Genomic DNA, 25614 nt, shown 5'->3' with positions numbered 1-25614 from the left:
GCTTTCAGGAGCCCATTCTCTACTTCTGGTCTTGGAAGTTGTTGTGAATCAACTTTTTCTCTGGAGGGAAATTTTTATAAATTCTCCTAAGATAGCACCCTATCACCACTACTTGTGGTAAGTGATGCATTCTCCTTCATGGATTGTTAAGATTTGTCTTTTGATTTCTAGTTCTTGGGGTCTGTCAACTGAAAATATTGCACAACTAAAAGTTAAGGAATTAAGCACTTTTCAGTGTATGGGAAGATGCAAGTGTCTAGGCTCACTGAAGTCATTCCTTTGATATGCACCTCAGCATCTGGAGTCAGTAACCTGTGTTTTGGCATCCTGATTTTTCTCAAGCAGTATCACTGGGATGACTATAGTCTGATGACTGCTAGATGACAATCCTTTATTTCCTTCCTGAGCCCCCTTAGGGCTCACCTTTGGGGTGGCTGTAATGTGGTGGCTACAGATGATGACTGCAGCCAGGAAATTAAAAGACACTTGCTCCTTGGAAGAAAAGCTATGACCAACCTAGACAGCTTATTAAAAAAGCAGAGACATTACTTTGCCAACAAAGGTCTGTCTAGTCAAAGCTATGGTTTTTCCAGTAGTCATGCATGGATATGAAAGTTGGACCATAAAGAAAGCTGAGCTCCAAAGAATTGATGCTTTTGAATGGTGGTGTTAGAGAAGACTCTTGAGAGTCTCTTGGACTGCAAGGAAATCCAGCCAGTAAATCCTAAAGGAAATCAATCCTGAATATTCATTGGAAAGACTGATGTTGAAGCTGAAAATAGTTTAGCCACCTAATGTGGAGAGCTGACTCATTGGAAAAGACCCTGATACTGGGAAAGATTGAAGGCAAGAGGAGAAGGGGATGATAGAGGAAGAGATGGTTGGATGGCATCACCGACTTGATGGACATGAGTTTGAGTAAACTCTGGGAGTTGGTGATGAACAGATTGGCATGGTGTGCTGCAGTCCATGGGGTCACAAAGAGTCAGACACAACTGAGCGACTGAACTGAACAGAAGTGAATGTGGTGGCTAGAGCCATTGTTTGCTGATATGGCAGGCAATATTTTATTTCTCAGGTTCAATCACAAATGCTCTCTCCCTTATTTTTAGGGTCTCATCAGTCAGCCATCTTGTATGTCAGGTCCTCATTTTATCTACCTATGACTCTTCTCCATTCTTGGGCCTAAGACTCTGTGTGGGATGGTTAAAAAATAGCAAAACTCCTTCATCTTCCTCTTTGAGTTGCTTGTCCCTTATATTTTCTGCAGAGGAGTCTACAGCAGTCTGCTGAGCCTCCAAGATTTTGAGAGAAACAAATTCCTTATTAAATCCCTTGCTTTATTTAAGCTGAAGAAGGAACAGATACCTACTTCTTGAAACTTGTGTCTTATATGTAAACTAGTAAAATTGTAATTGTGCTGTATTTTGACAATTTCATATTGGAGAAGGAAATGGCAACCCACTCCAGTACTCTTGCCTGGAAAATTCCATGGATGGAGGAGTAGGTTACAGTCCCTGGGGTCGCAAAGAGTCAGAAACAACTGAGTGACTTCACTTTCTTTCTTTGAAAATTTCTTCTCCAACTAGATTACAACCATTTTGCATTCCACTGAACTGTACTAGAGTCTCTGAATCCCCACAGCCTCACTAATAGGTATTTATTAAAATAGTGGATTTTTATAAATCTAATAGATGAGAGAGCATGTTTCAGTGTATTTTTAATTTGCAGTCCTCATTCTATGATGGTTTTTGAGTGCCTCATTATGTGGTCATGCTAATTTGAATTTCTAATCTTGTGGCTTGTTTGTTCATATATTTCCTTTATTTTTATTTAATATTTTGGGACATTTTTATCTTAATTTGTCATAGACTTTTATATTAGTAATATTTCATTTCAAGAAGTATAGCCTGTAAATATTATTTTCTATTTTGTTATATCATTTTGATTTAGTTTATGTCACTTACATTTTTTCCATTTTGCTTTGCCTTGTCAAAAAAATCCAATAGATCTTTTCTTCTAAAGACTAGTTAAATACTGCTACATGGTCTGTGTTTTCATTAGTGATTTGAGATGCCATCTTTATTCAATACTAATCTTCTATAAATCTTGAGTACCTTTTTCAGAGTTTCTATCCTATTAGCTTTTCCATCTTTCTATCAACAAATTCTATGTGGACTTAATAATATAAGCTTTATACAATCTTTCAGTTTCTGGTATACCTACTCCTCCATTATCGTTTCTTCCACAGTTTTTCTGATTAATGCACATTCTTGAATTTTACTCAAAGTTTATGCTATCATAATTTGTTATCAGATGAAGAAACAAAAGTGACAATTCTTAATGTAATCATGGAAAATTTATAAACTAAAAGGAGAAAATAAAATCTTTAGGATGTAAGACATCTTGTCTAAAAATGTAGTTTCTCTATCACTTGTTTATCTCTTTTATGTGTACCTGAGGAGTGTATTCAAGCTTAACTTCACATACTCATTTAGAGTTTGCCTATTTTTGTTAAATATGTGACTAGATATTTCAACAATTTTGTTGCTATTGCATATAGGATCTTCACTTCTCTTATATTATCTAAATAGTTATTATTTTTACATATGATACATATTGATCTTACATGTTTATTTTTGTAAATTACAATAGGCAAATTTTCATTAGTTAAAATATTTTGCTTGTAATATGTTTTTCAGTTGGTTCTTTTTTATTTTCTCTCTATATATACTATCTAAATGTATTACATGCATGCATACATATAACATATCTAATAATAAAGGTATCAGACAAGTTCAGTTCAGTTCAGTCGCTCAGTCATGTCTGACTATTTGTGACCCCATGGACTGCAGCCTGCCAGGCCAACCTATCCATCACCAACTCTGAGAGTTCACCCAAACCCATGTCCATTGAGTTGGTGATGCCATCCAACTATCTCATCCTCTGTTGTCTCTTTCTCCTCCTGCCTACAACCTTTCCAAGCATCAGGGTCATTTCAAATGAGTCAGTTCTTCGCATCAGGTGGCCAAAATGTTGGAGTTTCAGCTTCAGCATCAGTCCTTCCAATGGATATTCAGGACTGATTTCCTTTAGAATTTACAAGCTGGATCTTCTTGCAGTCCAAGAGACTCTCCAGAGTCTTATTCAACACCAAAGTTCAAAATCATCAATTTTTCGACACTCAGCTTTCTTTATAGTCCAACTCTCACATCTATACATGACTATTGGGAAAACCATAGCATTGACTAGATGGACCTTTGTTGGCAAAGTAATGTCTCTGCCTTTTACTATGCTGTCTAGGTTGGTCATAGCTTTTCTTCCAAGGAGCAAGCATCTTTTAATGTTAGGGTTGCCATCACCATCAGCAGTGATTTTGGAGTCCAAAACTTAAAGTCTGCAATGGTTCCATTCTTTTCCCATCTATTTGCCATGAATGACAAGACTAGAAGCCATGATCATAGTATTCTGAATATTGAGCTTTAAACCAAATTTTTCACTCTATTTCACTTTCATCAAGAGGCTCTTTAGTTCTTCTTCGCTTTCTTCCCTAAGGGTGGTGTCATCTGCATATCTGAGGTTATTGATATTTCTACTGTCAATCTTGATTTCAGCTTGAGCTTTATCCAGGCCAGTGTTACTCATGATGTTCTCTGCATATAAGTTAAATAAGCATGGTGACAATATACAGTCTTGATGTACTCCCTTACCTATTTGAAACCAGTCTGTTGTTTCATGTCCAGTTCTAACTATTGCTTCCTGACCTGCATACAGACTTTCAGGACACAGGTGAGAGGTCTGGTATTTCCATCACTTTCAGAATTTTCCACAGTTTGTTGTGATCCACACAGTTAAAGGCTTTGGCATAGTCAATAAAGCAGAAATAGATGTGTTTCTGCTTTTTCTATAATCCAGCAGATGTTGGCAATTTGATCTCTGGTTCCTCAGTTCAGTTCAGTTCAGTTACTCAGTCATGTCCGATTCTTTGCAACACCATGAACCGCAGTACACCAGGCATCCCTGTCCATCACCAACTCCCAGAGGCTACCCAAATCCATGTCCATCGTGTCAGTGATGCCATCCAGCCATCTCATGCTCTGTCTTCCACTTCTCCTGCTGCCCTCAATCTTTCTCACGATCAGGGTCTTTTCAAAAGAGTCAGCTCTTTGCATCAGATGGTCAAGGTATTGGAGTTTCACCTTCAGCATCACTCCTTCCAATGAACACCCAGGACTGATCTCCTTTAGGATGGACGGGTTGGATCTCCTTGCAGTCCAAGGGACTCTCAAGAGTCTTTTCCAACACCACAGTTCAAATGCATCAATTCTTTGGCGCTCAATTTCTTTATAGTCCAACTCTCACTTCCATACATGACGACTAGAAAAACCATAGCCTTGACTAGATGGACCTTTGTTGGAAAGTAATGTCTCTGCTTTTTAATATGCTGTCTAGGTTGGTCATAATTTTCCTTCCAAGCAGTAAGCGTCTTTTAATTTCATGGCTACAATCACCATCTGCAGTGATTTTGGAGCTCCCCAAAATAAAGTCAGCCACTGTTTCCACTGTTTCCCCATCTATTTGCCATGAAGTGATGGGACTGGATGCCATGATCTTAGTTTTCTGAATGTTGAGCTTTAAGCCAACTTTTTCCACTCTCCTCTTTCACCTTCATCAAGAGGCTCTTTAGTTCTTCTTCATTTTCTGCCCTAAGGTTGGTGTTATCTGCATATCTGAGGTTACTGATATTTCTCCTGGCAATCTTGATTCCAGCTTGTGCTTCCTGCAGTCCAGCATTTCTAATGATGTACACTGCATACAAGTTAAATAAGCAGGGTGACAATACACAGCCTTGACGTACTCCTTTTCCTATTTGGAACCAGTCTGTTGTTCCATGTCCAGTTCTAACTGTTGCTTCCTGACCTGCATATAGGTTTCTCAAGAGGCAGGTCAGGTGGTCTGGTATTCCCATCTCTTTCAGAATTTTCCACAGTTTATTGTGATTTAGATAGTCACAGCCTTTGGCATAGTCAATAAAGCAGAAATAGATGTTTTTCTGGAACTCTCTTGCTTCTGCAATGATCCAGCAGATGTTGGCAATTTGATCTCTGGTTCCTCTGCCTTTTCTAAATCCAGCTTGAACATCTGGAAGTTCACGGTTCACGTATTGCTGAAGCCTGGCTTGGAGAAATTTGAGCATTACTTCACTAGCGTGTGAGATGAGTATAATCCTGCGGTTGTTTGAGCATTCCTTGGCATTGCCTTTCTTTGGGATTGGAATGAAAACGGACCTTTTCCAGTCCTGTGGCCACTGATGAGTTTTCCAAATTTGCTGACATATTGAGTGCAGCACTTTCACAGCATCATCTTTCAGGATTTGAAATAGCTCAACTGGAATTCCATCACCTGCAACTAGCTTTGTTTCTAGTGATGCTTTCTAAGGACTACTTGACTTCACATTACAGGATGTCAGGCTCTAGGTCAGTGATCACATCATCATGATTATCTGGGTCATGAAGATTCTTTTTTGGACAGTACTTCTGTGTATTCTTGCCACCTCTTCTTAATATCTTCTGCTTCTGTTAGGTCCATACCATTTCTGTCCTTTATTGAACCCATCTTTGCGTGAAATTGTCCCTTGGTATCTCTAATTTCCTTGAAGAGATCTCTAGTCTTTCCCATTTTGTTGTTTTCCTCTATTTCTTTGCATTGATCGCTGAGGAAGGCTTTCTTTTCTCTCCTGGCTATCCTTTGGAACTCTGCATTCAAATAGGTGTATCCTTCTTTTTCTCCTTTGCTGTTTCTATCTCTTCTTTTCACAGCTATTTGTAAGGCCTCCTCAGAGAAACATTTTGCCTTTTTGCATCATTTTCCATGGGGATGGTCTTGATCTCTGTCTCCTGTACAATGTCACGAACCTCCATCATAGTTCATAAGGCACTCTGTCTTTCAGACCTAGTCCCTTAAATATATTTCTCACTTCCACTGTATAGTCATGAGGGATTTGACTTAGATCATACCTGGATGGTCTAATGGTTTTTCCTACTTTCTTCAATTTAAATCTGAATTTGGCAATAAGCAGTTCATGATCTGAGCCACAGTCAGCTCCCGGTCTTGTTTTTGATGACTGTATAGAGTTTCTCCATCTTTGGCTGCAAATAATATAATCAATCTGATTTCGGTGTTTACCATCTGGTGATGTCCATGTGTAGAGTCTTCTCTTGTGTTGTTGGAAGAGGGTGTTTGCTATGACCAGTGTGTTCTCTTGGCAAAACTTTATTAGCCTTTGCCCTGCTTCATTCCATACTCCAAGGCCAAATTTACCTGTTACTCCAGGTGTTTCTTGACTTCCTACTTTTGCATTTCAGTCCCCAATAATGAAAAGGACATCTTTTTTGGGTGTTGGTTCTAAAAGGTCTTGTAGATCTTTATAGAACCGTTCAACTTCAGCTTCTTCAGCATTACTGGTTGGGGCATAGGCTTGGATTCCCGTGATATTGAATTGTTTGCCTTGGAAACGAACAGAGATCATTCTGTCATCTTTGAGATTGCTTCCAAGTACTGCATTTCAAACTCTTTTGTTGACCATGATGTCTACTCCATTTCTTCTAAGGGATTCCTGCCCACACATATGTTTTTATTTTTATCATATTTAATGCTTTCATTGGGATAGTAAATAATAATTCCATTTGATTCAATATTGTGAACTCTGCCTAGCAAATATATAGCTTGATTTACTTTCTGAGTAACTAAGTAGTATTAAAATCTCTATGATAAAGTAAAAGGCTTTTCCCCCCCACCCCCTGTCAATAATCTCTGCCATTTCCACATATGCTTTGAACTTTTTTTTTTGAAAGTTAATTTTACTCCAATGAATTATTTGTTTATTCCTTTGCTAATACCATTTGCTTTAAAGTATGTAGCTTTGCAATGCATTTGATCAAACAGGGAAAATTCTCTCTTTTTAATTTTCTCCCCCTTATTTTCAAATATATCTTAGTCATCTTTGTACATCAATAATTTCATATTAATGTTGAGTTCGTTAGACAAATGCCCTAAACACCATGTGACAATTTTTTAAATTGAGATTTTGTTGAATTTGTTAATAAAGATAGAATAGATGCTTAAAATTATATAATCTCTCTCCTCCATAAACATTTTACCATTCTTTTCAGAATTCCTTTTGTAAACTTTAGTGAATTATTATGTTTCCCCCCTAAAAATCTTCTGTGATCTAGCCCAGCCTACATCTCCAAGCTCTTTGCTTTTTGCTATTTACCCTGTAGCCACTATAGCCTGTTTCTTCTTGACCTTGCCAAGCTTTTCACCATAATAGAGCAATTTTACCCTATTCCATCTGCCTGGAATTTCTTTCCCCCTACATTCACATTTTTAGCTCCTTTTTGTTGTTCAGGTCTCCAAGTCATAGGCCACCTTTTTAGAGAATCTTCTCTTATATAACTCTTTAGTGTAGTTTCCTGGTCAGTGATTAGTAACCTATTTTATTCTCTGAAATGTTATCTTTATTTGATATTTTTTCTTATGACAATATTTACTGCTCTTTTTATTATCTGCCTTCTTGTATTGGAAAAAAGTTCTCAGAGAGCAAAAACAAAATGTCTATTTTATTCACTGCTAATACTCTATCCTCTAAAAAATAAAAAAAAATCCTGAGGGTGTAGGCACTAAAATTTTGTTAATGAAGAAAGACTCATCGATGAGAAAACAATATTTTCATTTTATGTGTAATGCCTAAAATACACCCTTTGTTGTTTTGACCTGAAATAAATATACTACCAGACATGTCTCCAGCAAACATGGGTTTATTCAGGATCAGTGGCAGTTACAGTTTAGGCTTGGTCACCATGACAGGACTTGAACACATACAGGTTTTACAGAGGGAAAAGGAAGCTGGAAGGTCTAATGTAACCCGAGTCCATTGCTTTTCATTGGCTGAGTTCTTGCCAAGATAGATGTCTTTCTCTTCCTTTTGAGAACTGCTGTCATAGCAGGGTGAGAAAGCCCCCATTTCTGGTCTCCCAACTCTGTTTAACTGAGGTTTTCGTTTTTTAAATTTTCACATTTGTTACAGAGACTTGAAAAATTGGAATTATCTTCCAATAAAATACCTTTTTTATATCCTTTCCTTGTCTCCTTCTATATACATTTCTAGTCTCAACAATCTCCTAGAATCTTCACATGTAAAGTGTTCCAGAAGAAAGTCTATATGCTCTCTATCTTTAAAATGTACTTCATGTTCTTTAACATTGTAAAGGATGCAAGAACTAGGAGAGTGGCATTATTAAATATCTTCTGAATTCTTTCCAAGAAAAAAACTGCTATTACTAATAAGTGTAGATATTTGGACTATATGGGATATATTACTATATTGATAAAAATGCCATCTAAAAATGAAAAACATAGGATATGATAGGCCAGATATAGAATTAGGGTTTTAATTCCTATGAGAAAATTTTAATAATGTTATTCTTATCTTCATGAATTCCGTAGAAAGCAGATTATTTTAATGGTCATAGACATTTATGTTAGGTTCCATTCTAGCTGAACTTTTTGTGTAATAATAGATATTTTCAAAGCAGCTTGATGTTTATCCACAAATATTGTTTTAAGAAATCAAAAACTTGTATAAGACAATACACCAGTGTTTCTGCTATTAAACAAAATGTGCTCCTAACATTTCACAGATAGTAATGACAATCAGAATAATAAATATTAAAAATAAGACCCACATTCAGACATTAAAGACATAAATGATATAAAGAGAGGACTAGAGATACTTAATTATAATAGGTATCTCTTAAGTATCTTAAGAATAACAACATAATTTAAGAGATAAAATCAAATTTAGTATGTACATGTCAGAAAAAATAGAAAATATAAGAAATATCCATTCTGTCAAAAATCAGCAAAGAGTCATTACATGCATGTGATTTATTTTCAGTTTACTTTGGCTCTATTTCCTATTAACAAAATTGTATGACTTTTTTTCTTGAGTTACCTAAAATTTCTGCTTTATTTGGATAAATTATCATAATATATAGGTGGAACAGAAAAAAAAATCACAGATTTTTGCAGTACTCTATATAGTTAGAGTATTGTATCTTTGTGTTCACTTTCTATAGCCAAGAGCTTTTAAAAAGGCAGAAGGCAAAAACCTGGCAAAAACTCTAGAGTTACAGAAAAATAGTAAGATTGAATCTTAATAATGCCACTTGTAGATGATAGTTAGCCAGCACATATTTCCCAGTCCAACCAGTGACAGAAGTTTCAGTATGTTTAATATCAGATGTATTCTTAATTAGGTTATTTATGATATTTAAAAATATTTGCCAACCCATACAGTTTGTGTCTTTATGATTCTTCAAAAGATATCACACTGGTATCACTGTTATTGACACTATGTCCATAATATGGTACATATAATGCATATGTAATTTTATAATGTAATTTTAAAACAATCAGTCAGTCAGTTCAGTAACTCAGTTTTGTCTGTTTGCGACTCCATAGACTGCAGCATGCCAGGCTTTCCTGTCCATCACTAACTCCCAGAGCTTGCTCAGACTCATGTCCATCGAATCAGTGATGCCATCCAATCATCTCATACTCTTTCTTTCCCTTCTCCTCCTGCCTTCAATCTTTCTCAGCATCAGGGTCTTTTCTAGTGAGTCAGTTCTTCTTATTAGGTGGCCAAAGTATTGGAGTTTCAGCTTCAACATCAGTCCTTCCAAAGAATATTCAGGACAGGTTTCCTTTAGGATTAACCAGTTTGATCTCCTTGCAGTCCAAGGGATTCTCGAGAGTATTCTCCAACACCACAGTTCAAAAACATCGATTCTTTGGTACTCAGCTCTTTTTATGGCCCAACTCTCACTTCCATACGTGACTATAGATAAACCATTGCTTTGACTAGACAGACCTTTGTAGGCAAAGTAATGTCTCTGCTTTTTAATATGCTGTCTAGGTTGGTCATAGCTTTTCATCCAAGGAGCAAGAGTCTTTTAATTTCATGGCTGCAGTCACCATCTGCAGTGATTTTGGAGCCCAAGAATAGAAAACCTCTCACTTGTTCCATTGTTTCCCCATCTATTTGCCATGAAGTGATGAGACCTGATGCCATGATCTTAGTTTTCTGAATGTTGAGTTTTAAGCAAATGTTTTCACTCTCGTCTTTCACATTCATCAAGAGGTTCTTTAGTTCCTCTTCATTTTCTTCCAGAAGAGTTGTGTCATCTGCATATCTGAGGTTCTATCTCCTGGCAAACTTAATTCCGGCTTGTGTTTCAATTCCGGCCCAGGATTTCACATGATGTATCCTGCATATAAGTTAAATAAGTAGGGTGACAATATATAGCCTGCACACACTCCTTTCCCAATTTGGAACCAGTCCATTTTTCCATGTTCAGTTCTAACTATTGTTTCTTGCCCTACACACAGTTTTCTCAGGAAGCAGGTAAGGTGATCTGGTACTCCCATTTCTTTAAGAATATTACACAGTGTGTTGTGATCCACACAGTCAAAAGCTTTAGAGTAGTCAATGAAGCAGAAGTAGATGTTTTTGGAGGCTAAAGACAATTTATGGTATGAAGATAGTAACTGTTCTGTTTTGATTATGTTCTCTATTTCTATCCTTGTCTGAGATAGTTTTCCTAATGAATCTAGTTTTTGCTTTTGCTGAGTAAGTCTTTGTCTCATACTCAATTTCTGTTGATTTTCCACTAGTATTGTTACATCAGTTTAATTCACATAACTTCTCTCTACATTATCTGTGTGGGTGTGTATATGCATAGATATGGGCAAATATCCGAACTAGACCTGTTTACTATTTTAAAAATCCCAAACAATTAGAGTTTTCCTCTTTCCTTTAAAATGACTTCATTTAATATGTTAGATTTTAATTTATAAATATGAACTGGGCCAGATCTCAGTTCACTTTCCTAAACTTTAAATTTAGAGAAAATGTGACATGCAGACCTTTTAAATAGAGAATACCTTATTAATATTTACAGATTTATGTAACAAACAAACAAAACAAAACAAAAAACAAAACAAACAATCCATATTCCTTTAGCTGTGGCTTTCAGGAAAATAATTGACTTTTATTTGAAATATCTATAATTTACTTGAAAGCCTAAAAACTAGAGTAGCTAGTACTTCCCTGTGCCAACTTTACTTAATGCTGCTCTTAATTTAACACTGGATATCTGTATTCCTGGTTTATCTCTGCTGTTTGAAGCAGAATATATAATAAATAAATTCAGAGTTCAAAGAACTGAGATTTTGAGACTATTATGACTATTCTAATTTTTTGATTTTACTATGAAGAAATTAGGATCATAGACTTTAACTAAAACACATCCAGTTCTAGAACATAGGTCTCCTAATTCCACACTAGTCTTTTTCTCAACACATTTCCTTTTAAACATTAGGATTCTCTGGATTTCTACTTTGAATCTTGACTGTCACAAACAGAAGACAACAAAAATGCTCATCTGAAAGTAGGGATGATTTAAATTATAGAGTCCTTTATATTGGGCATTTCTATTTCTGCTTAAAATAATATTATTTAACCTTGCTTCCCAATGTTATAATTATTTTAATTGGAAGAGAAATCTGAACAAATGAGAAGGATGAATAACAAGCAGACTGAAAATGAACAAAATAACAAATAAATCATATTAAAAATATTCTTAAAAAGCTAATCTATCTTCATCACTCAACCTAACAAATAATATATACAAATGCAAAAACAGAACAAAGTGGCATATTTAAGTTCAGAAACAAACAAAACTCAACAAGAGGTATCCTTATTAGAGCAAAGCACACTTTCTAACATCAAGATTTCATGTTTTATTATTTTTCAAATTTGAATCATTGACAACAGATGGCTGCATGAATAGTAGATTTTTTTTTTTAAGTAATGATAGAATCTTCCCACTCAATTTCATTTGTTTTGTTTTTATTCATTTTAGAACTGTGAACATATGAAAACATAACTTAAGATAAATTTCTCATCAAAGCAGTGTGAAACTAGAAAATAAAAATCCACCTAACCATATCTAATTAAAAGGGAAAAGAAAACTGGAAAGTTATTTAGGAGAAACAATATTAACTAACTTCATGGAATTCTCTCTCTCGGTCTCTCTCTGGTCTTCAGAACTCTTAGTTTAAGAAAAATTAAAAGGACGAATATTTCCAACAGTAAACAAAATCAATTACTAATAACAACAAGGGAAATATTTGGAGCATTTTCTTTTTATATATGGTCAGCTTTGTCCTCCATGACAATGAGAGGGATGGACAGTGTTAGATGATACCTACTGTCACAGTTCTTGGGCTTCCCAGATGGCTCAGTGGTAAAGAAGCCTCTTGCAATTTAGGAGACTCAAGAGATATGGGTTCAATCCCTGGGCTGGGAAGATTCCCTGGAGAAGGAAATGGCAACCTACTCCAGTATTCTTGCCTAGAAAATTCCATAGGTGGAGGATGGGAGTCTCAAAGAGTAAACACAACTTAGCAATTCAACAACAACTGTCACAGTTCTTAGTATCCAAGAATGAATTTTCCCTATGTCAGTGCTTATATTAGGCATGAGCTCCACAACATACCGTGCAGGAAATTTTCACTTTTTAAACCGTTTTTTCCATCTTTATTGAATTTATTATCTACACAAAAGATTTTTTTTTTTTTTTAGTATTTCATCATTTCCAAGAAGGAGCATAGATTTAGAGAACACAATAATGTTAAAGGAACAAAGGCTGCTCAAACAAATGGCTATGACTTTTTCCTTCAATTTTTGACCCACGCCTCTATTTCCAAAGGGTTTGTATTGTTGCTTTGTATCAAATTATGTCACAGGACAAAGGAGTACTAAACGGTAAATCAGAATTTCCCACACATTGCAGCATAACAGGTATGTAGTGGCAGTTCTGTTTCCTCTTGACCATCAGGATCAGTTGATAAACAATCTTCCCCAAACTGTCCACTTATTTGTTCCTTCCTTATTCAACTCATTATAGATAATATCATGACAAGACTTTATGGTTGGGCAAAATATGAAATAACTAAAATAAAATGTATAGAGGCTCATGAGACAGACATTTTTTCACAGTTTTTATTCAACTCATTATAGATAATATCATGACAAGACTTTGTGGTTGGGCTAAATATGACATAACTAAAATAAAATGTATAGAGGCTCATGAGACTGAGACATTTTTTCATAGTACTTGTGCCTTCAAGACCTACTCAGTCATGATTCAATCTTCAGATTAAATTTCACTTGATGAGTATTGTTGCAAATGCCCAAGTTTATGGCTTCGTGGTTAAAATAACATACAGTAGAAAACCATGCTACATGATAATTTAGTGGATTATGTTCAAATCTTCATCTCTACTAGAACTCATTATCAAACCAGAAACTGTTTTCGATGGAGAACAGTTTTCTGTAATAGATCTCATTACTTCAACCCAATATCCCGAGTCTCTTCTGTCATTCTCCTTTGGGAGTCTGTCAAACTTCCCATACAGCATCCTTATCTGCTACATATACTTCAAATAACATTTTATATGCTAGGACATTGTGCCCAAATTTTTATAGCAACTTGAATCTATTTTAGGAGCTCATGAATATAGTTTCAAAAACCTTTCAGCAGATGTTAGTGGAGTCCAATAATATATTTTAAAAGATGATATATTATGACCAAGAAATGCAAGAAATGCAAGGTTGGTTTAACTTTTGAAAATCAATTACTATAACTCATTAATAAAGAAGAAAAATGACCACCAAAATATACGGAAAAATATTGACAGAGTGAATCATTGTTCATAATATAAAAAATTCAGAAAACTACAAATATCACTTTTCTTAATATGGAAATTATCTATAAAATTATATAGCTAAAATTATATCTACTTAAGTATGGAACATTATCTTCCCAGGATCAGAAAGAATACAGCAATAATGTCCTCTTTTACCATTTCTATTCAACATTTCACTGAAAGTTCCTGCCCTGTAATAAGGAAAGAAGAGAAGTAAAAGGCATAAAGTTGGAAAAGAAGAGTAATATTGATATATACATACATGCATGAATTTTGGAGTTCCCAGGTTGTACTAGTGGTAAAGAACTCGCCTGCCAATGCAGGAGACATAAGAGATGCAGGTTTGATCCCTGGGTCAGAAAGATCTCCTGGAGAAGGAAATGGCAATCCACTCCAGTACTCTTGGCTGGGAAATCCCATGGACAGAGGAGCCTAAAGACTACAGTCTACAGGATCACAAACAGTCAGACACAATTGAAGTGACTTAGCATGCACATATTGTCAATTTTATTTCTGTTTGAGAAAGAATTAGCAAAATATATAATTACAATGTGCAATAGAATAAAATAGCAAAATAGGGACATATTACCAAAATGTGCAATAATATCATACTAATAATTTCAGAACGCAAGAAGAGAAAAATTAAAGAACACTTAAATGGATAGATGTACCATGTGTAGAGTTTTTGGAGAGCTCGATATTATTAAAATGAAAATTGTCAAATCTGTAAATCTGATGGAATTGCAATTAAAATTTCAACAGGCCTTTTGTATATATCCCAAGATAATTCTATATTTGTGTAAAATTTCAAATGATCTATAATAGTCAAAGCAACCTCACATTTGCCTTATTAATATTAACTGAGAATTAGGCTGGCATCATAGAATCTATATTTGCAACTGTGTTTTAGTTGTTGAATTTATTAGTCAGTTTAAAATAATTTATATTATTGATTATTTATTATTCTGTGTCCTATAATTCCATCTATCACGTATGTAATTATAATGAAAACTTTTATGGTCATTTTTCTAAGTATAATATCTAATTCATCAATAAATGTGCTTCCACTGATTTATCTGTTCTTTGATTATGTATTACATTTTTATATTACAAATATATGACTTTAAGATAATATGCATATCATCTGGATTATTTATATAGTATACAAAATACATATAAATTATGAACATATATATGTATATAAAATCTAAATAGAATGTAAGTTATATTTTGCTTTGCTTTGTCTTTTTCCCAAAGAATGTACATCCTTCCTTCTGTGTAGAAGTTTAAGGTAAGGGGTTTAAGGATCTAATTAACTCATGATCACTTTTAGGCAATTCAGCTCTCAATTCTTGTACTGCTATTTCAAAAAACTGAAGCCCTTACCCATTTACTCATTGAGCAAAGAGGGAATTTAGTTTCAGGTATCATCATCTTTTTCTTGCAGAACCAGAAAAAAATCACTGTAACAATGTTTAAAGTTTTATGATTTCTCTACTTTTAACAACTCATTTCTGCTTACTCAATAAAATTCTGATGGGTGTTTTATAAAACTAAGTAATTTTGTATTTCAGGCTATTCATAATTCTAGCCTGTCCTTTCACTTACACTCTTCTAATCAAAGTTTTCCTATTTCTTCCTGACCCTCTAAAATCTAATCAGTTCAACTAACTCCTCTGCTTTCAACAGACTCCAGCTATGTGTATTACTTTGACTTCATGCTCAGTTTTGAAGCGCTTCTTCTATTTGGAATCTGTTTCTTTCTTTTATTTTCTTTTTATCTGTTGCTTTTCAGACTTTTATTTTCCTGTTTATTATACAATCCATGTCAAGAGATTCCAAAATACCCCATTTTCTCTACCTTCTAATGTTATCTCAACTCTATAACATCACATTACTTCATCACCCTACAATAACAACTATTCTATTTATGTGACAACCACAGTAGACTGTAAACAACTATTCTTGTATTCAGCATTATCTTGTGATTTCTATTTCTTACAGTTAAATACAGGATCATGTAATGTCTTTATCTAAATGCTAAGCTAAAGCTTCTATCACATCCAGAAAATAAAATAACCCAGATCCAAAGGTGTTACAATGGTATACTTGAATGATCTAGACCCTAGCCACCTTTTCAAATTCATGACTAATTTCCACTATCTTTAATCTTTCTCCAAAAATAAAAATACATTTAAAAGATATGGAGGGGGATGTCATTTTCTTTGTTCAGGGAATTAATTTATATTTGCATTTCCCTGGCCTTAGAAAGTCCATTCAAGTATTCACATGATTCATCTTTCACTTCATCTATGTAATTTTGTCAAAATTGCCTTTCCTAATCACTCTATATAAAATAGCATATCATAGCCTCTCATCACATCATTAGCTAACAAATCATCCACTTTAAAAAATTCCCTTCATTGTGCTTTTTATTATCTACCTGACATTTTGTTTTCAATCTGTTTATTCACTGGACTCTTACAATGACATTTTCACACTGTCTTGTATTACTTTGTGTTTTACTTTTTTTAAATAGAAAGTAAACACTTTATATGCTTGGCAATGTCTCATTTCTTTCTTTCTTTCTTTTTTTCTTTTCCATTTATTTTTATTAGTTGGAGGCTATTTACCTTACAATATTGCAATGTCTTTTGTCGTATATTGACATGAATCAGCCATGGACTTACATGTATTCCCCATCCCGATCCCCCCTCCCACCTCCCTCTCTACCCGATTCCTCTGGGTCTTCCCAGTGCACGAGGCCTGAGAACTTGTCTCATGCATCCAGCCTGGGCTGGTGATCTGTTTCACCCTACATAATATACATGTTTCGATGCTGTTCTCTCGAAACATCCCACCCTCGCCTTCTCCCACAGAGTCCAAAATTTTGTTCCGTACATCTGTGTCTCCTTTTCTGTTTTGCATATACAGCTATCGTTACCATCTTTCTAAATTCCATATATATGCATTAGTATACTGTATTGGTCTTTATCTTTCTGGCTTACTTCACTCTGTATAATGGGCTCCAGTTTCATCCATCTCATTAGAACTGATTCAAATGTATTCTTTTTAATGGCTGAGTAATATTCCCTGGTGTATATGTACCACAGCTTCCTTATCCATTCATCTGCTGATGGGCATCTAGGTTGCTTACATATCCTGGCTATTATAAACAGTGCTGTGATGAACATTGGGGTGCACGTGTCTCTTTCAAATCTGGTTTCCTCGGTGTGTATGCCAAGAAGTGGGATTGCTGGGTCATATCAGTTCTATTTCCAGTTTTTAAAGAAATCTCCACACTGTTTCCATAGTGGCTCTACTAGTTTGCATTCCCACCAACCGTGTAAGAGGGTTCCCTTTTCTCCACACCCTCTCCAGCATTTATTGCTTGTAGACTTTTGGATAGCAGCCATCCTGACTGGCGTGTAATGGTACCTCATTGTGGTTTTGATTTGCATTTCTCTGATAATGAGTGATGTTGAGCATCTTTTCATGTGTTTGTTAGCCATCTGTATGGCTTCTTTGGACAAATGTCTGTTTAATTCTTTGGTCCATTTTTTGATTGGGTCATTTTTATATTTATCTACCAGAAAATTACTAGAGCTAATCAACGAATATAGTAAAGTTGCAGGATATAAAATTAACACACAGAAATCCCTTGCATTCCTATACACTAACAATGAGAAAACAGAAAGAGAAATTAAGGAAACAATACCATTCACCACTGCAACAAAAAGAATAAAATACTTAGGAGTATATCTACCTAAAGAAACAAAAGACCTAATACATAGAAAACTATAAAACACTGATGAAAGAAGTCAAAGAGGACACAAACAGATGGAGAAATATACGTGTTCATGGATTGGAAGATCTCAATATTGTCAAAATGGCTATACTACCAAAGCAATCTATAGATCAATGCAATCCCTATCAAGCTACCAACGGTATTTTTCACAGAACTAGAACAAATAATTTCACAATTTGTATGGAAATACAAAAACCTCAATAGCCAAAGTAATCCTGAGAAAGAAGAATGGAACTGGAGGAATCAAACTGCCTGACTTCAGACTCTACTACAAAGCCACAATCATCAAGACAGTATGGTACTGGCACAAAGACAGAAATATAGATCAATGGAACAGAATAGAAAGCCCAGAGATAAATCCATGAACCTGTGGACACCTTATCTTTGACAAAGGAGGCACGAATATACAGTGGAAAAAAGACAACCTCTTTAACAAGTGGTGCTGGGAAAACTGGTCAACCACTTGTAAAAGAATGAAATTAGAACACTTTCTAACACCATACATGAAAATAAACTCAAAATGGATTAAAGATCTAAATGTAAGACCAGAAACTATAAAACTCCTAGAGGAGAACATAGGCAAAACACTCTCCGACATAAATCATAGCAGGATCCTCCATGACCCACCTTCCAGAATATTGGAAATAAAAGCAAAAATAAACAAATGGGACCTAATGAAACTTAAAAGCTTTTGCACAACAAAGGAAACTATAAGCAAGGTGAAAAGACAGCCCTCAGATTGGGAGAAAATAATAGCAAACGAAGCAACAGACAAAGGATTAATCTCAAAAATATACAAGCAATTCCTGCAGCTCAAATCCAGATAAATAAATGACCCAATCAATGTCTCATTTCTTTTGCAATTTCAATGGCATAACTATCTCAGTGTTACCCAAATTCCTTGTAGGGGGGTGAATTTTGTCTCTCTTCTTCTTTACTTAAATTTTGACAATTGAAAAGTATATTCTACTTAACAAACCTTCATTGAATATTTTCTTAATTAATTCTTCAAATCTCATAGGAATTCAATGAGTACTTGCTAAATTAAAGTGCACTGAAGTTTCCCATGCAGAGTACATCATGAGAAACGCTGGGCTGGAAGAAGCACAAGCTGGAATCAAGATTGCTGGGAGAAATACCAATAACCTCAGGTATGCAGATGACACCACCCTTATGGCAGAAAGTGAAGAAGAACTAAAGAGCTTCTTGATGACGGTGAAAAAGGAGAGTGAAAAAGATGGCTTAAAGCTCAACATTCAGAAAACTAAGATCATGGCATCCAGTCCCATCACTCCATGGTAAATAGGTGGGGAAACAGTGGCTGACTTTATTTTGGGGGCTCCAAAATCATTGCAGTTGGTGATTGTAGCCATGAAATTAAAAGATGCTTACTCCTTTCAAGGAAAGTTATGACCAACCTAGACAGCATATTAAAAAACACAGACATTACTTTGTCAACAAAGGTCCATCTAGTCAAGGCTATGGTTTTTCCAGTGGTCATGTATGGATGTGAGAGTTGGACTATAAAGAAAGCTGAGTGCTGAAGAATTGATGCATTTTGAATCGCTTTGATGTTTGGAGAAGACTTCTGTGGAGTCCCTTGGACGGCAAGGAGATCCAACCAGTCCATCCTAAAGGAGATCAGTCCTGGGTGTTCATTGCAAGGACTGATGTTGAAGCTGAAACTCCAATACTTTGGCCACCTGATGAAAAGAGCTGACTCATTGGAAAAGACCCTGATGCTGGGAAAGATTGAGGGCAGGAGAAGGGGACGACTGAGGTTGAGATGGTTGGATGGCATCACCGACTCAATGGACATGGTTTGGGTGGACTCCTGGAGTTGATGATGGACAGGGAGCTCTGGCTTGCTGCGATTCATGGGGTCACAAAGAGTCGGACATGATTGAGTGACTGAACTGAACTGAACTGAAGTTTCCCCATATTTGATCATGCCATCAAGAAGTTTTTAATCGAACCATTTGTTTTCAGAGGGTAGTTCTATTACTTCTCACAGTCTTTTTTTTTTTTTTTAAGAAAAGTTTCAAAATATTATTATGGAGCATTAATTCTTATTCATTCATATTGAATTTATTTTCATTCTTAGTTTTTAGCCTAAGAAAATGACCAGGGGAGACTAAGCAATTAGAATGCAGTAGTCACTACAATATAGAATGCAGTAGCCACTAACCACAAGTTTCTACTGAGACTTGAAATGTGGCTAATTAGTCCAAATTGATATGTTCAGGAAATTCAAAATACACACTAGATTTTGAAAGCTCATTTAGAAGAAAATAATGTAAAATATTTCTTTCATTTTATATTGATTAAACATTGGAAATATAAAATGTTGGATAACTGAGTTAATAGAATATAGGGTTATATTTTATGTTATCTGTTTCTTTTTATTTTTAAAAATATGGCTACTAGGAAGTCTGCAATTGCACACAAGACTCCTGTCTGTGACTTGCATCGTGTTTCTTTCATAGAGCACTGGACTAAATATAGATAAGCAAGAGGGCAGATGGAGGACTGGTTAACATGTTCTTAAGAAAATCTGCTCACATGCTACTTTCTTTCTTAGCATTTCAAACTCTATAATACATAATAGGCATATCTACTGCTTGTAGGATTACTGGCTCTATCATTTATAAATTATTCTATGTCTATCTGGAAGTATTTTACATAGAAATTGTATTCTATCAAAAGCTTTGGTGAGCAAATATATATCTAATCTTAGAGAATCCTAGCCCAGTCTTTAATCATGGCCCATCAAGAAAAAATTAACGTGTGTTGTCAAGTACTGAAATGAAAAACATTGGTTAGTGGCATCAGTAATAGCTGAGTAATTTGAAACTTTCTTTCCTCCAGTCAGTTTAATAAGTTCATGTGGTGGACAGTGTTGGGAGAATGGATAGTTGTGCATGAGGTACACAACTCCCTTGTTGTTTAGATGATGATAAGGAAATGTTAGATGCATTGCTATCACAGATTATGCCATATGGAGAACTATCAAGTGGAGTTGTTTACCTAAAATTGTTTTCAATGATGCTGCTACATTTTTTAGTAACATCTTTCAAAGAGGGAAAATATACTGTAGTTACAGTGTCCAAAGAAAGACTTTGAAACTTATGGCCTTCTGATGTGAATGTGACCATGTTATTGCATAAATACTGCTTAAGTGTGGTATCTCTTTCTTGTGCATAGCAGCCAAATAATTTATGTTAACATCAATGATAAACTTATGGGATATGCAAGCTTGTTCAACTTGTGAATTTCATGATTATACATAAGAACAATCAACTTAATGTGGTCATTAAGGATTTAAAAAGGGTTGAAAGTTCTGGGACTTCTTGCCTATAGTATCTTGTTAATTCTAGAAACTTTCTTAACTTATGGCTCTGGAATGGTTTTTGTTAACTTCAATAATTTCACCATATAATGCTCAAACTTTTGAAATAAAGCATGTCTTGAGATGGAGTACTGGTCTTTGGTAAAACTAGTTATCGCCCAGAGAAGCTTGAGAAGAGGGGGTTAAGTTAATTTTCATGAAATCCATTTACCACTATAACCTGTAGAAAACACCACCTCAAGGGGGAAAACAGGAAGCCAAGTTATCAGGTTTACTTTTCTCATTAACTGGACCTCAGAATTAATAAAATTAGAGCCATTTTCTAGGAGGAAGAGACTTTATTTCTAAAATGACCTCAGCAGGATATTCCTGGCTAACATTACTTATAGTGTTGTCCCTGGTTAAGAATTCTTTGTAGAAAATTGAATCCTACAACGTTTAGCTGTATGAAGAATTGCACAAGCTCTACAACTCAGTTTATTAAATGGGAGATGTTATAATATTTTAAATGTTCATATTCTGAAGTGAAGAGCCCCACAAACATAACTTAGACACATCACCTATTCTGAGCTGGGAAATATATGCCCAATATGGAAAGACCTAGAAAACTCCCTCAATACCATAAATCTATTTCTCAACTTCATCAGAAACTGTTGCTTGACTGTGTTTTTGGATTAATTTTTAGGATTTGATAATGAGTAAAATACCTGAGCCATGTAAGGCTAATGTGACAATAGCATCCCATGTCCTAAGTAATATTATTATAAACCTGTTTAGCTAAGAATTAATAAACAAGGTAAAAACATTTGCAAGTTCTTTTTGGCCAGGAGGAAAAAAAAGTTCATGTGCTTATCATACCAAAGTATCACGTGAGAATTCTATGGGAATTTTGTTATGTTTTTGTTGACTAAACGGGCCATAAAACTATTTTTTTTTCTTAAATGGTAACATGTTAGTAAATCTCCGAAACTTTATACTCCAAATATACTGTTGACTTTCCCAGGTGAATACAAACAAACCTCTACTATCTAAAAAAATTGAGCAAAGTTCTGTTACAACATAAAATTTACTAAAAGGAATTATGATGGAGAGGATATTTTTGATGAGTACTTCAGAAAATTATATGAATATTAATTTTAAAAATGTCCTGAAATTCTATTGAAATCTGTATCTTCTACTTTTGACTCTATGTAAACTACAGATATAGATGTTATAGAGGCATGGTGTGAAAGGTGTTGCTAAGCTTGTTAATTAATATTTCAATTAAGTTTTCATTTAATATTTCAATAATTCAGTCTTGGCTTCTAGCTTTAGTATGTAATGTAGGCTATCAAAGAAAGAAAGCTTTCAGTTTGGACTGTAATTGGATCTGTGTCCTTTAGTCATTTTACAATATATTTAGTTTTTGGTCTAGAGTGTATTTTGGGATTTCTAAGTTGGGCAACTTTGCCAAATTCAGATCTAATTGATTTATACATGGGGAATAAATAAATATTTTCAAAAATAATATATTTTCTTAACAACTTGGTTGTCAATAACTTTTACATAGAAATATATATTCAATTAAGTTTGCAAGTAGTATCAGTAAAGAGGCCCAAAGGGAAATAGTATTAGAGTGATTAGTATTGTTAGTACTTACAACTACCTTGGAGATTTTATATATTTCAATGTATAAATGATGTAAAACTGTGGGACTCGGGCTTTAGACAGTAGCATCTAAGCTGAAGGTTGTGTGTGTGTGTGTGTGTGTGTGTGGTTTAGTTGCTAAGTCATGTCTAACTCTTGCAACCCCATGGACTCTAGCCTGCCAGACTCCTCTGTCCATGGGATTCTCCAGGCAAGAATACTAGAGTAGGTTGCCATTTCCTTCTCTAGAGGATCTTCTCAACCCAGGAACTGAACCCAGGTCTAACCCAGGTCTCCTGCATTGCAGAGACATTCTTTATCAACTGAGCTATCCTCCTATGACTATTGTCAACTTATTTGTGCCTAGTTCAAAGGTTAAATGGAGAACTGTGAGGATACCTAGCTGTGAAAGTGCTGCACTCAATATGCCAGCAATTTTGAAAACTCAGCAGTGGCCACAGGACTGGAAAAGGTCAGTTTTCATTCCAATCCCTAAGAAAGGCAATGCCAAAGAATGCTCTAACTACCACATAATTGCACTCTTCTCACACGCTAGCAAAGTAATGCTAAAAATTCTCCAAGCCAGGCTATAGCAGTTCATGAACCGTGAACTTCCAAATGTTCAAACTGGATTTAGAAAAGGCAGAGGAACCAGAAATCAAATTGCCAACATCCACTGGGCCATCAAAAAAGCAAGAGAGTTCCATAAAAACATCTATTTCTGTTTTATTGACTATGCCAAAGCCTTTGACAGTGTGGATCACAATAAACTGTGGAAAATTCTTTAAGAGATGGGAATACCAGACCACCTGACCTGCCTCTTGAGAAATTGTATGTAGGTCAGGAAGCAACACTTAGAACTAGATATGAAACTGGTTCCAAATAGGAAAAGGAATACATCAAGAAGGTATACTGTCACTGTGCTTATTTAACTAATATGTGGAGTATATCATGAGAAATGCTGGACTGGAAGAGGCACAGCTGGAATCAAGATTGCTGGGAGAAATATCAATAACCTCAGATATGCAGGTGACACCACCTTTATGGCAGAAAGTGAAGAAGAACTAAAAAGCCTCTTAATGAAAATGAAGGAAGAGAGTGAAAAAATAGGCTTAAAGCTCAACATTCAGAAAACTCTGATCATGGCATCTGGTTTCATTACTTCATGGCAAATAGATGGAGAAACAGTGGCAGACTTTATTTTGGGGTGGGGGGCTCCAAAATCACTGCAGATGGTGACTGCAGCCATGAAATTAAAAGACACTCCTTGGGAGAAAAGTTATGACCAAATTAGACAGCATATTAAAAAGCAGAGACATTACTTTGTCAACAAAGGTCCGTCTAGCCAAGGCTATGGTTTTTCCAGTAGTCATGTATGGATGTGAGAGTTGGACTATAAAGAAAGCTGAGCACCAAAGAATTGATGCTTTTGAACTGTGGTGTTAGAGAAGACTCTTGAGAGTCCCTTGGACTGCAAGGAGATCCAACCAGTCCACCCTAAAGGAAATCAGTCCTGAATATTCATTGGAAGGACTGATGTTGAAGCCGAAACTCCAACTTTGGCCACCTGATGCAAAGAGGTGACTCATTTGAAAAGATCCTGATGCCAGGAATGCTTGAAGACAGGAGGAGAAGGGGACGACAGAGGATGAGATAAATGGATGGCATCAATGGACATGAGTTTGAGTAAACTCTGGGAGTTGGTGATGGACAGGGAGGCCTGGTGTCCATGGGTTCGCAAAGAGTTGGACACGACTGAGATACCTAGATGTCCTCAGAACACCATCAATGTTTTATCTATAACATTTCTATTTGAAATACATCCAGTAGGGCTAGAGATTTTTCTCCAATATTCTTTCATTTGCCATTATCTACAAACATAATTGTCAGTACAGGGGTTTTAGGATAAAGAACAGGTAGAACTTTTATAATTTAGTTCTTTTCAATATGTGCCAGCTTTTGACTTTTAAGGTAAGGGAATTCTATTCATTATAGCTCTATGACTGTAAAGGTCTGCTAAGTCAAATCAACTTTTTAGGATCCCTCACTTATGCAGTTGGATTGACATCCAACTATTACTTTAAGCTATGATGTAATCTGGTTTTGAAATTATCTTATAATGTTACTAATAATTTCTAACCATGTTGTTTACAATTTGAATTTTGTTCAATATCTGATAAGAAAAGACAGACCTGAATAAGGATTTCTCTTTTTTGACCATCACAAGATGTTTTTATGTATTAGGTATCTTAGTCTATTTACAACTTTTAATTACATGCTTTATCTATTTGTCTCCACTCGATTAATCCAGTAAATAGAACAATTACCAGAAATCTGGCAAACCAAGGACACTGGTATCTATATCATTCTAAACTTGCCTAAAGTCTTTCTCTTTTCTTCAATTTTCAAAATTCTTGAATGTAGCTCTTCAATAAATGAGAAGCTAGTTTTACTGTAATTAAACAACACAACTTCCAGTAACTTGAGTAGTGTTTAGAGTAAATTAAGGAATCTAAATTATAATCATGAAGAAATGATAAATCGTTCAGTTCATTCTTCCCAGTATAATCTGTGGATGAGTTCTTATAATTAAAAATGAAAGGAGATTCTTGAGCTAAGCAAACCAGTGTGTACACACAAAGACCATAAGGGACATGAGGAAAATGTTGAGGGATTTTATTCAATAATTTAGGGAAACCATTCAATTACCATAATTAATTGTATTTAGAATCCATTGGCAGGGGCTTCCCTGATGGCTCAGTCAGTGAAGAATCCTCCTGCAGCACAGGAGACCCAGATTCAATCCCTGATTCAGGAAGATCCCCTGGAAGGAAATGGCAACCCACTCCGGTATTCTTGCCTAGGAAGTTCAGTGGATAGAGGAGCATTGTAGGCTACAGTCCACAGGGTCACAAGAGCTGGACACAACTTAGTGACTAAACCACAGTCACAGATCAAGACCAATGACGTGTAGCTCCCTTACCTGTTCATTCTA

The sequence above is a fragment of the Cervus canadensis genome, chromosome 26, assembly GCF_019320065.1.
Source record: "Cervus canadensis isolate Bull #8, Minnesota chromosome 26, ASM1932006v1, whole genome shotgun sequence".
NCBI classification, from domain to species: Eukaryota; Metazoa; Chordata; class Mammalia; order Artiodactyla; family Cervidae; genus Cervus; species Cervus canadensis.
This window is presented reverse-complemented; position numbering follows the sequence as displayed.